This window comes from Callionymus lyra, chromosome 18 (genome assembly GCF_982586985.1).
Source record: "Callionymus lyra chromosome 18, fCalLyr1.hap1.1, whole genome shotgun sequence".
Classification (NCBI taxonomy): domain Eukaryota; kingdom Metazoa; phylum Chordata; class Actinopteri; order Syngnathiformes; family Callionymidae; genus Callionymus; species Callionymus lyra.
This window is the reverse complement of record NC_141835.1, coordinates 5,476,618-5,489,453: the sequence shown is the minus strand read 5'-3', so window position 1 is coordinate 5,489,453 and position 12,836 is coordinate 5,476,618. Positions and strand designations below refer to the sequence as shown.

Below are 12,836 nucleotides of genomic sequence, written 5' to 3'. Positions count from 1 at the left end.
TATATGTGTAGTATTGTCTAGTACTTGACTCTGGTGTTGTGATAGTGTAGTAACAAGGATATATGTGTAGTATTGTTGAGTACTTGACTCTGGTGTTGTGATAGTGTAGTAACAAGTATATATGTGTAGTATTGTCGAGTACTTGACTCTGGTGTTGTGATAGTGTAGTAAGAAGGATATATGTGTAGTATTGTCCAGTACTTGACTCTGGTGTTGTGATAGTGTAGTAACAAGGATATATGTTTAGTATTGTCCAGTACTTGACTCTGGTGTTGTGATAGTGTAGTAACAAGTATATATATGTAGTATTGTCCAGTACTTGACTCTGGTGTTGTGATAGTGTAGTAACAAGGATATATGTGTAGTATTGTTGAGTACTTGACTCTGGTGTTGTGATAGTGTAGTAACAAGTATATATATGTAGTATTGTCCAGTACTTGACTCTGGTGTTGTGATAGTGTAGTAACAAGTATATATGTGTAGTATTGTCCAGTACTTGACTCTGGTGTTGTGATAGTGTAGTAACAAGGATATATGTGTAGTATTGTTGAGTACTTGACTTTGGTGTTGTGATAGTGTAGTAACAAGTATATATGTGTAGTATTGTCCAGTACTTGACTCTGGTGTTGTGATAGTGTAGTAACAAGTATATATGTGTAGTATTGTCCAGTACTTGACTCTGGTGTTGTGATAGTGTAGTAACAAGTATATATGTGTAGTATTGTCCAGTACTTGACTCTGGTGTTGTGATAGTGTAGTAACAAGTATATATGTGTAGTATTGTCCAGTACTTGACTCTGGTGTTGTGATAGTGTAGTAACAAGTATATATGTGTAGTATTGTCCAGTACTTGACTCTGGTGTTGAGATAGTGTAGTAACAAGTATATATGTGTAGTATTGTCCAGTACTTGACTCTGGTGTTGTGATAGTGTAGTAACAAGGATATATGTGTAGTATTGTCCAGTACTTGACTCTGGTGTTGCGATAGTGTAGTAACAAGTATATATATATTTGTAGTATTGTCCAGTACTTGACTCTGGTGTTGTGATAGTGTAGTAACAAGAATATATGTGTAGTATTGTCTAGTACTTGACTCTGGTGGTGTGATAGTGTAGTAACAAGTATATATGTGTAGTATTGTCTAGTACTTGACTCTGGTGGTGTGATAGTGCAGTAACAAGTATATATGTGTAGTATTGTCTAGTACTTGACTCTGGTGGTGTGATAGTGAAGTAACAAGTATATATGTGTAGTATTGTTGAGTACTTGACTCTGGTGTTGTGATAGTGCAGTAACAAGTATATATGTGTAGTATTGTCTAGTACTTGACTCTGGTGGTGTGATAGTGTAGTAACAAGTATATATGTGTAGTATTGTCCAGTACTTGACTCTGGTGTTGTAGTATTTACAGACCACATGACTCTTGACAAAGTCGTAACTGCTTTCATTTGTTTTCAAACCAAAATATGTCCAAATATCAGCTTTAAAAGCTGCTGGACTCACTGTATCCTCTCGTCCTCAGTTGTAACTGCTTTCATTCGTTTTCAAACCAAAATATGTCCAAACATCAGCTTTAAAAGCTGCTGGACTCACTGTATCCTCTCATCCTCAGTCATCACCATCACCATTTCATTGTTCCTTAATACGCAGAGGACGTAATGACTGCTGCCATCTAGCAGCCGGAAGTTTAATTTCAACACAAAAAAGGATCAAACGCTCTGAATATTTGCATGTTAGTTGTAAATAATAAAAGATATATATATTTTCACTCATAAATTATTGAAATATATACCATAAATAAACTATGATTTCAAAAAAAAATAGAGTTGGTACAGTGCTGTTGAATATTGATACAGTATCGTGAAGATATTTATGGATACTGTCTCACACACACACGCACACGCACACACACACCCCCCCACACACACACACACACACACACACACACAGACACAGACGCTTGTTTAAATTCATCCGAGGCGTCTCATATAAAACTGGACAAGATTCGTTTCTGTCTGAGAATCCCTTGCTTTAGTCGACGATGAATGTCTTTCTGTGGAGGAGTTTGTAACGGAGCAGCACGAGTGTGTCTTCTGTTGTTGTTGTTTGGTCATTCATACCAAGAGTTGCCACCGAGGTGACCCCATTCACTCGTGTGTGTGTGTGTGTGTGTGTGTGTGTGAGCTTCATCACACCACATCACGGGGGGGGCAGAAGCTCTGAAAGAACCGGAGGATTTCCTCCGAGCCGTGAAAGGGATGCGGGTGGTCTTCACTGTATGAACGCGACTCAATGATGTCGTGTACAGCGACTCCATCGAGACGCTCGTTCTTTGTGTGTCGCTCGTCTTTTTCGTCGCCAACAAATCAAAAGGTGGATTATATCCCGAAGATTTCGAGCACGAAGACTCGACGACGTCTCGACTCTCGGCGTAGGAGTTTCTCACTGCGGCGTCTAAAAATAGTGGCGCGGTAAATTCTTTATGAATGTGCCGGGCCCTCCGACTCGGGCTTTAAGAGGAAAAAATGAAGAGCGGCACAAACGCCACATTTCCATCTCACCCCTTCAGACTCAGGTCGCACTATTTATAATGGAAAAGCCTCTTTGCTTTTTATAGAGACGATGGAGAAAAGACCTTCGTGTCGTTCAGGTCTGCAGAGATGAAGCTGCTGCAGACGGTTGCAGGTTTGAAGCTCAAAGTCTGTTGGTGTTCTCTCCGGTTTCCTCCCACGGTCCAAACATGTGTCTGTTAAACTGTGCCCCTGCCTCTACACCTGACTGGCTGGGATTGAGCGGAAATGAACGATAGAATGAGGAGAAGCATAAACGTTTATTTTTAATTTGTAGCATTTTGTGACTTAAAATAATATAAATAAATGGAAGGAAGTTGAAGAAGTATGAAGTACTTTTACTCACTGTCCGGTGTATGAATAAACTTCATGATTTCCACTTAGAAGCCACTTCTTTCAAAATAATTTTGAACATAAGGTGAAAATGTGTATCTGATACAGTTAAGATCCTATAACACTACTTTCCTTGCATGTACAAATACTTGTTATAGATGCGAAGAATCGACAAATACAAGAAAAGTGATGAATTATTCAAAGAACATGCATTTTTAAATGATCATGTGGGAGATTTTAAAAGTTGAATAGGTTACATTTATAAAACATTACAGGCTTTTTAAGTATATTTTCCTGTTTTTGTCTTTCATATACAGATCTGGAGTTATTGTTTTTGTTTATATTAATATGTTTTACTTTATTGCCAATACTTCTTTAGTAACACTTGAAGATGGATGGATGGATGGATGGATGGATGGATGGATGGATGGATGGATGGATGGATGGATGGATGGATGGATGGATGGATGGATGGATGGATGGATGGATGGATGGATGGATGGATGGATGGATGGATGGATGGATGGATGGATGGATGGATGGATGGATGGATGGATGGATGGATGGATGGATGGATGGATGGATGGATGGATGGATGGATGGATGGATGGATGGATGGATGGATGGATGGATGGATGGATGGATGGATGGATGGATGGATGGATGGATGGATGGATGGATGGATGGATGGATGGATGGATGGATGGATGGATGGATGGATGGATGGATGGATGGATGGATGGATGGATGGATGGATGGATGGATGGATGGATGGATGGATGGATGGATGGATGGATGGATGGATGGATGGATGGATGGATGGATGGATGGATGGATGGATGGATGGATGGATGGATGGATGGATGGATGGATGGATGGATGGATGGATGGATGGATGGATGGATGGATGGATGGATGGATGGATGGATGGATGGATGGATGGATGGATGGATGGATGGATGGATGGACTTTATTTTATTTGTTTATTTATGGAGCTCTAAAATGTTTCATCCATGTCACAAACATATACTTTTATTAGAATATAATTTTATAATGAATTCTGGTGCTACAATCGAGGGATCAATAAAGTTTTACCTTAACTTACCTTATAATCAATGCCTCATATTAACATATATTTTTAATTATAGTTTATTAATGATGTTTATTACAGACAGTTGTGCTGACACTGAACTATATACAGTTACATTTGTTGACCCGAGAAGCTTCTCACTGTGATGGTCCACAGACCAGATGTTGATGGAGGCAGCGTGGAAAGAAAAACTTGAGCAGACGGATCACTCGGTTGGACTCCGGGAGCAAATGTCAGATCTTTATAGCGACCAGGGAATTCTTAGTGCGTCTCGCCGGCTTAGAGGCCACTTGGAATTAAACTATAACGTCTCTCCTGTGTGTGTGTGTGTGTGTGTGTGTGTGTGTGTGTGTGTGTGTGTGTGTGTGTGTGTGTGTGTGTGTGTGTGTGTGTGTGTGTGTGTGTGTGTGTGTGTGTGTGTGTGTGTGTGTGTGTGTGTGTGTGTGTGTGTGTGTGTGTGTGTGTGTGTGTGTGTGTGTGTGTGTGTGTGTGTGTGTGTGTGTGTGTGTGTGTGTGTGTGTGTGTGTGTGTGTGTGTGTGTGTGTGTGTGTGTGTGTGTGTGTGTGTGTGTGTGTGTGTGTGTGTGTGTGTGTGTGTGTGTGTGTGTGTGTGTGTGTGTGTGTGTGTGTGTGTGTGTGTGTGTGTGTGTGTGTGTGTGTGTGTGTGTGTGTGTGTGTGTGTGTGTGTGTGTGTGTGTGTGTGTGTGTGTGTGTGTGTGTGTGTGTGTGTGTGTGTGTGTGTGTGTGTGTGTGTGTGTGTGTGTGTGTGTGTGTGTGTGTGTGTGTGTGTGTGTGTGTGTGTGTGTGTGTGTGTGTGTGTGTGTGTGTGTGTGTGTGTGTGTGTGTGTGTGTGTGTGTGTGTGTGTGTGTGTGTGTGTGTGTGTGTGTGTGTGTGTGTGTGTGTGTGTGTGTGTGTGTGTGTGTGTGTGTGTGTGTGTGTGTGTGTGTGTGTGTGTGTGTGTGTGTGTGTGTGTGTGTGTGTGTGTGTGTGTGTGTGTGTGTGTGTGTGTGTGTGTGTGTGTGTGTGTGTGTGTGTGTGTGTGTGTGTGTGTGTGTGTGTGTGTGTGTGTGTGTGTGTGTGTGTGTGTGTGTGTGTGTGTGTGTGTGTGTGTGTGTGTGTGTGTGTGTGTGTGTGTGTGTGTGTGTGTGTGTGTGTGTGTGTGTGTGTGTGTGTGTGTGTGTGTGTGACGTCTATCTTCACTCGCTCACTGAAATCCACGTGTGGCCAGTCGTCACTCAACACCCGGTCCGTTGGCCTCCAGTCCAGGCCCGGAGAAAGTAGGCCAACAACTCCACATACGACCAGTCATAACAACAGAGTCGTCTGGTACTTGAAATATATTTTCTACATCATTTCTGATTTATCTTCAATATCATCCCCTTAATCTGCAAAGAGTTCAACTAAAATATTACAGATTAAACTTTACAAAAAAATCATAAATAAACGTGATCTTGAACAGACGGAAGATTCGACCACAACAAACTTACTGAGGATTAAAATACACACACAAACATAACTCGTGTTCTATGAAACGATCTGTTCAATTATTCAATTCAACAACGTCACTAGCGAGACTCAAGTTCTTGATCTTCTGAAAGGATTTAACTTCTCAGCTATTGTTGAAATGCTAACATGCTAACAACAAAATCATTTAAAATAAATGTTTAATGTATAATTATTCATAAAGCTCGTAAAAACAACACACAACAAACGCTATCTGCTGTACAAAAGTAAACAATAAAAAGTAAAAATAAAAGGCAATAAGCGACTAAAACATGTTAAACCACGAAATTATTAAGGTTAAAAATCGAATACGAAAAGTCTTCAATCATGCAAGCTCATTATAAAAATGCTAATGTGCGATTCGATTCATCGTAGCAATCGATGCTACAAGCTTTGCTACATTTCCTACCAAGTTTAAAAATGAAAAATAAACAGCAAAAACTAGATAACTTGTGCTAATGTTTAAATCAATTCTTATTTTTCATTCCAAACTAAATAAATAACTTACTCATGATCACTTTTACATCTTTTTTGAGGTTTCAATTTGTCACTTGTGCTAGCATGCTAATGTTTACAAATAGCAACAACACTGCTAACATGTTATCAGTAATAGAAAATGAACAAAATACATTTTATTCTACAGGCTATGCTAACAAAAAAGAGACTGGTCTCGAAAAGCGCTATATAAATAAATATTACTTACTTACTTACTTACTTACGTTTGGCTACAATAATTAAAAAGTTTTGTAAGTAAGTAGTTGGTTTAGCAGGTTCAGAGTATTTCAAGTGGAAACATCTTCACCTCAAGTATGACCTGAAATACTTCATTTGAACTTGAAGTCACAGGAGATGTTTATATGTGTCGCTTCTGCTCGTAGAAAACCATCAGCTGTTTGCAGCTTAATGATGATGTCATCGATTGGAGACGATTCTTTCTAATGTTTCCAGACTGTTTGTGTTTGACTCTCAGACTGAAGACGTGAAGCAGAGGATCTGCTGTGAGAAGAGAGAAGGATCAGAAGATGACGAGGCTTCTTCTCACAGGAAGTAGGTCAGTGGAGGAGGGCGTGGCCGCGAGTCGAGGTGTAGCGTCTCCATGAGGGGATTAAACGACAGCGACTCTACGCTCTCGGGCCAAACCTTTGTTTTGAAAGTCACGCTGCGACTGACGCTGGAAAAACACAATTTGATTTTCTGCTACGTTTGGATCCGAGATGCACTCGCTCACACTTTCGGTTCACGACTGCAGAAGATCACGGTGAAAATGTTTGGCTCGTTTTCAAGAAAAACTACAATACAATACCCTGCAAAGCACTCGTGTCGTCATCTACTTTCATCCTGAGGAAGAGTTTTGTAATAATTGTGTTATTACCTGTGCGTTTAAGGAAGTTTATCAGTGCTATTGAACAATGGTAGTGAATTTAAAATTTCAAATGTTAAAAATTTCCATATATTTTCATTGAAACGTTTTTCTTAAGTGTTTAAGTATATTTTTTAAATAATTGAATTTAATTGTTTTCTATATTGAAAGTTTGTTGACAAAGCGTACGTACTTACTTTTGATGACTCATTAAATCGAATCATTTCTCATTCATATTGAAAGGTTGGATTTTTGTTAAATAATTAGATTAATCCATTTAAGTAAGTAAGTAAGTCATTTTTATTTGTATAGCGCTTTTCCAGACCAGGGTCACAAAGCGTTTAAACAATCAAAACAATATTCAATAAAGTATATACTTTAAAGATCAAGATAAAACTGATAACACAACAGGAGTTCCAGAAAATCAAGGAAAAGCCTGAACAAATAAAAACGTCTTAAGATGTTTCTTAAAGGAGTCAGTAGACTCCATATAGTTCATTCATTTTCTACCGCTTTTTAACCTTTATCGGGGTCGCGGGGAGACTGGAGTCTATCCCAGTATCATAGGGCGAGAGGCAGGGGACACCCTGGACAGGACACCAGTCTGTCTCAGGACACACACAAAGACAGACAACCATTCACACACACACTCATACCTACGGACAATTTCCCCACACGTTCCCAATCAACCTCTGTATGTTTTTGGACTGTGGGAGGAAACCGGAGTGTCCGGAGTAAACCCACGTGACACGTGGAGAACATACAAACTCAAACACAGAAAGTTGACTTTCACATAGAGTTGGATTTCCTTATTCAAATTATTCAACAATCATTTTTCTAAATTCAATATGTTTTAATTCATGGTCTGTTAAATTCAATATAAAATGTTGCCACCAGACATTACCAACAGAGCACCGAGCTGCTTGATCCGATCTTTTCGGCCAATCATGCGCAACAACATTAGAAATAAAAACGTCAATATTATATTTAAAATTCAAGTATTCAATATTCTTTGCGTCTACTGTTCCATAGATGTTGACACTGAACAGTCTGTTGTGAGCAGCCATGTCTGTTGTGGGCAGCTGGCTTCACATCAGCGCGACTCTCTGGCACAGCGAGCGACATCAGGACGGATCCGGTGCAGATTAAAGGATCGTCGTGGCGTTACTGCTGCTGCTGTTCATCCTGAGACGGGGAGCGAGGCAACATCCTCGCCACTAGATACGTGTCGCGGGTCTGGAGGTCAGACGTCGACGCAAAAATGCTACGACGAATAAGGAGATCATTGAGATAAATTGAAGAACGAACAACAACATCATACTGTCCGTGAAGTTATTTTACCGTAATCTTTTTGGCCTTCTTGGTTGAACATGTTTAAGTCATTTTATTGCGTTTTATTTTTACTTTTTATTGTTATCTACTACTATCTACTAGCGTTTGATGTGTGTTGTTTTTACATGCTTTATAAATACATTTAGTACATAATTATACATTTATTTTAAATGATTTTGTTGTTAGCATGTTAGCATTTCAACAATAGCTGAGAAGTTAAATCCTTTCAGAAGCTCAAGAACTTCGTGACGTTGTTGAATTGAATTGAATAATTGTACAGATCGTTTCCTAGAACACGAGTTATGTTTGTGTGTGTGTTCTATTCCTCAGTAAGTTTGTTGTGGTCGAATCTTCCGTCTGTTCAAGATCACGTTTATTTATGATTTTTTTTTAAAGTTTAATCTGGAATATTTTAGTTGAACTCTTTGCAGTTAAGTAAAAATATATTTCAAGTACCAGACGTGCAACAGTCGCCGCCATCTTGTGCACGATGCACTTAAGGTTGTTTGACTTTCTTGCTCAACTTTTACCGTGTTGTGCGCCCGAGTTATTACCTGATATACAACAATATTGAAAGTGATAAAATGTGTCTTAATTACACCGATAAAAATAAATGATGACCAAGCAATATTGGGATAAAAAATGACAAAATGAGCTGCTTGGCAGAGGTCTGCACTTTCAAACCAACAACCTAAAGTGTTCATGGTCGACTAGTTTTGTGTTGTTTTCCACTACCATCGTTCGGAACACTTGCGTCTCACACACTTCAACAACAAGAACGGTACGTCCCCCATGAGGCCGGCTCACCATCACACAACACAGTCCTGGTGTATCGGCGTGAACCCTCATTAATGGGACATGAGGTCCCTATTCAGTTTCAACGGTCGGACATGTTGGATCCACGCCACCTCTTTGGGTGCTGGTGCCCCAGACATGCCCTCTCTGACACACAACCCCCCGCCTTTCTACCGTCTGCCTGGAAGTCTAGTGACTAATGGACTTTTTTTCTTGACCATAAAAAAGGAGGTTCTCGCCTCGAAATCACCTGGGAGTCGCCCCACCTGACCCGGGCCCACCCACCGCTGAGGGTTTTAAAGTCCGTGGGGGAAAAAACCACATCAGTCTTTACTCGTCAGGGTCAAAAGTCACGTCAGGGTCGTAATCAGTTGTGTTATTACTGCACACAAACACAATCGGGTTACACTAGGAAAGCGGTAGACGTCACTCGTCGAGAGTTGCTCGCTGCCAAGTGACCCAAGTTCCAGCGATATGACATCATCCAACCATTCCAGGCCAGTCGTACGTGCCTGACGAACGAGCAGAGCCGACACGGGAGGAGCTGACATTAGTTCACGCCACATTAGCGAAGCATTCCTGCCTCGGCGCTGAAAAGCACACATTCTGCTCGCGTTGGCCTTTCATGAAGAGTCGGGCCTTGGACAATGGCTCACAGGGATTTTTTTGGTCGGGACAATTTCTGCCGGAGCCCACCAGGGTGGTAGGAACCCGGGGAGGGGAGAGCGTCTGATCTTAAGTGGGCCAGCTATTTTTAGTCGTCGCAGCAGCACGATCTGCCTCCGATATAGTCTTGGACTTGTTTGATTGGGCCGGCGTGTGATTAAAGGAGGGACGAGGACGACTTTAAAAATAAAAAAGTTTCACATTATCGCTGACGACGGCAACAACTCGTGGCCTAAAAACACCAACGTTACTAGAAGTAGTTCACGGGTTGTCCTTGAAATGAAACGTAAACAAGTTGAAACACTATTGTGTTCTCGCGACACAATATTGGCCGAAAACATGGTTTTTGATTTTTACTGCCGCAACTTAAAGACCCGACAATCTAACGTCTGTCCTGGAAACGATGAAACCGCAAAGGCTTTCAACGCTTAATGGGTTTTATATTCATCATATTGGACCAAACTTATGTAGGACCAGAAGGTCTTCATAGAAATACCTGATGTAAATATCGGTAAACGGCGTAGACGTCGTGATTCACAAACAGGAAGTTCGTTTCAAGACTTTCGCTTCCACACTAACGTGTCTCCAACATTCCTCCAGTCATTGAGGGAAGCTCTCGATAAGTACTGGACTAGTTGTCTACGTGCAACCTCCAGGAAACCCACCCTTTCCTTCTCACTCTCTCGACTCTCTCTCTTCCTCATTCCATCACTTCCTACCATCAAGACGGCGGAAGCTCTGAGGCCGAGACAGCTGACGGACGATTCAGCTTCTGGATGGACATCAGAGAACGTCAGGAAATGGTTTCGCTCGTCCACGCGCTGCGAGAAGTTAATCTATCGTTTGATGAGCTAAACTCACCTGACAAGTCCAGGAAAGTTTCTTATTTTAAGGTATCGAGACATGAAGTGATGCCTGAATGACTTTATTTAACGTTTAAAAATGATTCTGCCGATGCAAATAAAGAGGAATGTCTTGACACCGGAGAGTAAACAAATGTTTTCCTCACACGATTAGCATTTTTCTCACCGTTTACGAGTCTCTCGTGGCTTTTTTAATACCTTGAAATAAAACATTTTATGGACTCGTCAGGTGAATGCGACTCCAATTTAATAGACAAACTCAAACACGTGCTTGATTTTCCGTTGTTTCAGAGCACGATGGTCACTCGACAGTTATTTAATTAAATCTTTGAATATAAGAACAGGTCCAAGAATGTCCGTAAACACATCAAATAAAAACGAAAGTAATTTCAAGGGAGGAATTAATGGAGTGAAAAAAGAGAAACTTCATTAATTTATTGAGGTTTTAACTTAACTGTGGCTTGTTGTGTGTATTTATACACAGAGTAGTTTGTCTCCGACCTTCCCTCCGTCGTTGACCAGGTGGCTCATGGACTCGGAAAGGTTTAGTCCCAAAAAAAAACCCCTCAACAAAAACAAATTGAATGTGTTTAGAGGAAATGGATCAGCCTGCTCACCTCCACTGGAACTGACCACAACCACAATTATTATTAAGTGCTTTAATAGCTCCCGGTTCACGCTGTCTCTTAAACACTTCCAGACGGCCCTTGGATTTGGGGGAGAACTTTTATGTTGTTCGTTCACAAACAAGCTTCAGTCACAGAGCGAAGGATGCTGGGATGACGTGGTCAGAGAGGGTTCATTGAGAACGCTAATGTTTCCTGAACATGGCGGAGCGTCAATATCACATCATAAACCTGGACTTTATTCACAGCCAACGACCCTCTCAGGCCGTATTGGCTTCTCGTCGCACTTTAGCAACAGATCGAAGGTGTTCCTTAAGAGGACCTCCAGGTCCGGTTAAACCTGAGGAGGAGATACCCAAAGTATTGAGGAATAAACAAGTGCGGATTCCGTTTCAATTGCCCGAGGTAGTCATTATCAGCTGCTTCATCAAGACCGGATCATTACAAAGTCTTTTCCCGGTCGGAGGATTTTCCCAGCAGCGCGAAAATCATTGTTTTTTTTTCCGACTGGTCGTCTTTCCCCCCGACAACACGAGCACGTCGCTACAGACTTACAGCGCTGCGTCCTTATCTAGGTCATCTACATGTTACCATGTCACACGTACCATCTGCTGCTACAACCATCGTACAGATGTTGACCCTCGACTTAAGGTTGTGTTCAAGGGGGGTCGGCATTAAAAGCATCAACAAGCTAACCCAGCGGGACCCTTCTTACGCATCCAACGACACTTTCACCAAGGAGGGTATGTTTTGGCCGGCGTTGGTTAAAATGTTGGTTAAGTGATTTGTTTCTGCTGGTGCGCTGTACTGCCATCTGGATCCAGAAAGGTTTTGAAGGTTGTATCTGTAACTTCCCAGCATGCAATGGAAGCACTGAAATAAATCTACATGAAATTGTTGGAAAAAATGTTTTAGAGTTGGTCGTTTTTTCACCGAAGTCATGATGGTCCCTGGTTTTATCCACTCGACCAACACTTCCTTGACTCATGGATGTCTTGTATGGTATCTTAATACAAAGTCATAAGGATTTAACTCCTTGGAGGAGGTATGTGCCATCTCAGTAATTTTCTTTTTTTTTTATTAAATCATATTCGCTTCTCCACTAGTTTATCTAGAATCACGATGATGTTTAAATGTGTGAAAGTATAAAGTTTTTACTCCTGAATAATTTGTTCAGCATCATCAGATTTAATAAATAACTATTTAAATATAGACACAATTTTAATATAATATAAATTTTACAGTCATTGCACTATCAGTTTCTTCGTCTAACAGTGAATTAATTCAGAGGTTTGCAGGGTAGCGTTAGTTAAAATAATATTATTCTATTTTAAGTGCCTATTAACTCATATTGTTGACGTTTGATGCAAGTTGTCCTAACGTTTGCTAGCATAGCATGTTGTCGCCTATATTAGCATCGAATGTGCATCAGCTACAATCTCCAAATTCAATGGATTAAAATGTTCTTCAAGCATTGTCTTTTTTAACGATACGTTTCAATCGCCTGATAAGTCACTTCGGAAAACACCGATTTGGTTTCCTTTTGTATCCGTAAACCATGATTTACAGACAAAGCTGTAAAATAAAAGTCTTTTCCACCGACGTCTGTCAGTTTGATTATAAATATCTATTAATGTCAGCGAGTGCGCCGCAGTAATATAGTGTGTATTGTTAAGCCATTAATCTTGCCTGGGTGA

The 12,836-nt window shown here is 40.7% G+C and overlaps 1 protein-coding gene across 3 annotated transcripts in view; it reads right to left on the bottom strand.

Annotated features, from left to right (window-relative positions):
* The window catches only part of daam2 (dishevelled associated activator of morphogenesis 2), a 112,307-nt gene that overhangs the window by 67,157 nt on the left and 32,314 nt on the right, over positions 1–12,836 (bottom strand). The window lies entirely within an intron of this gene.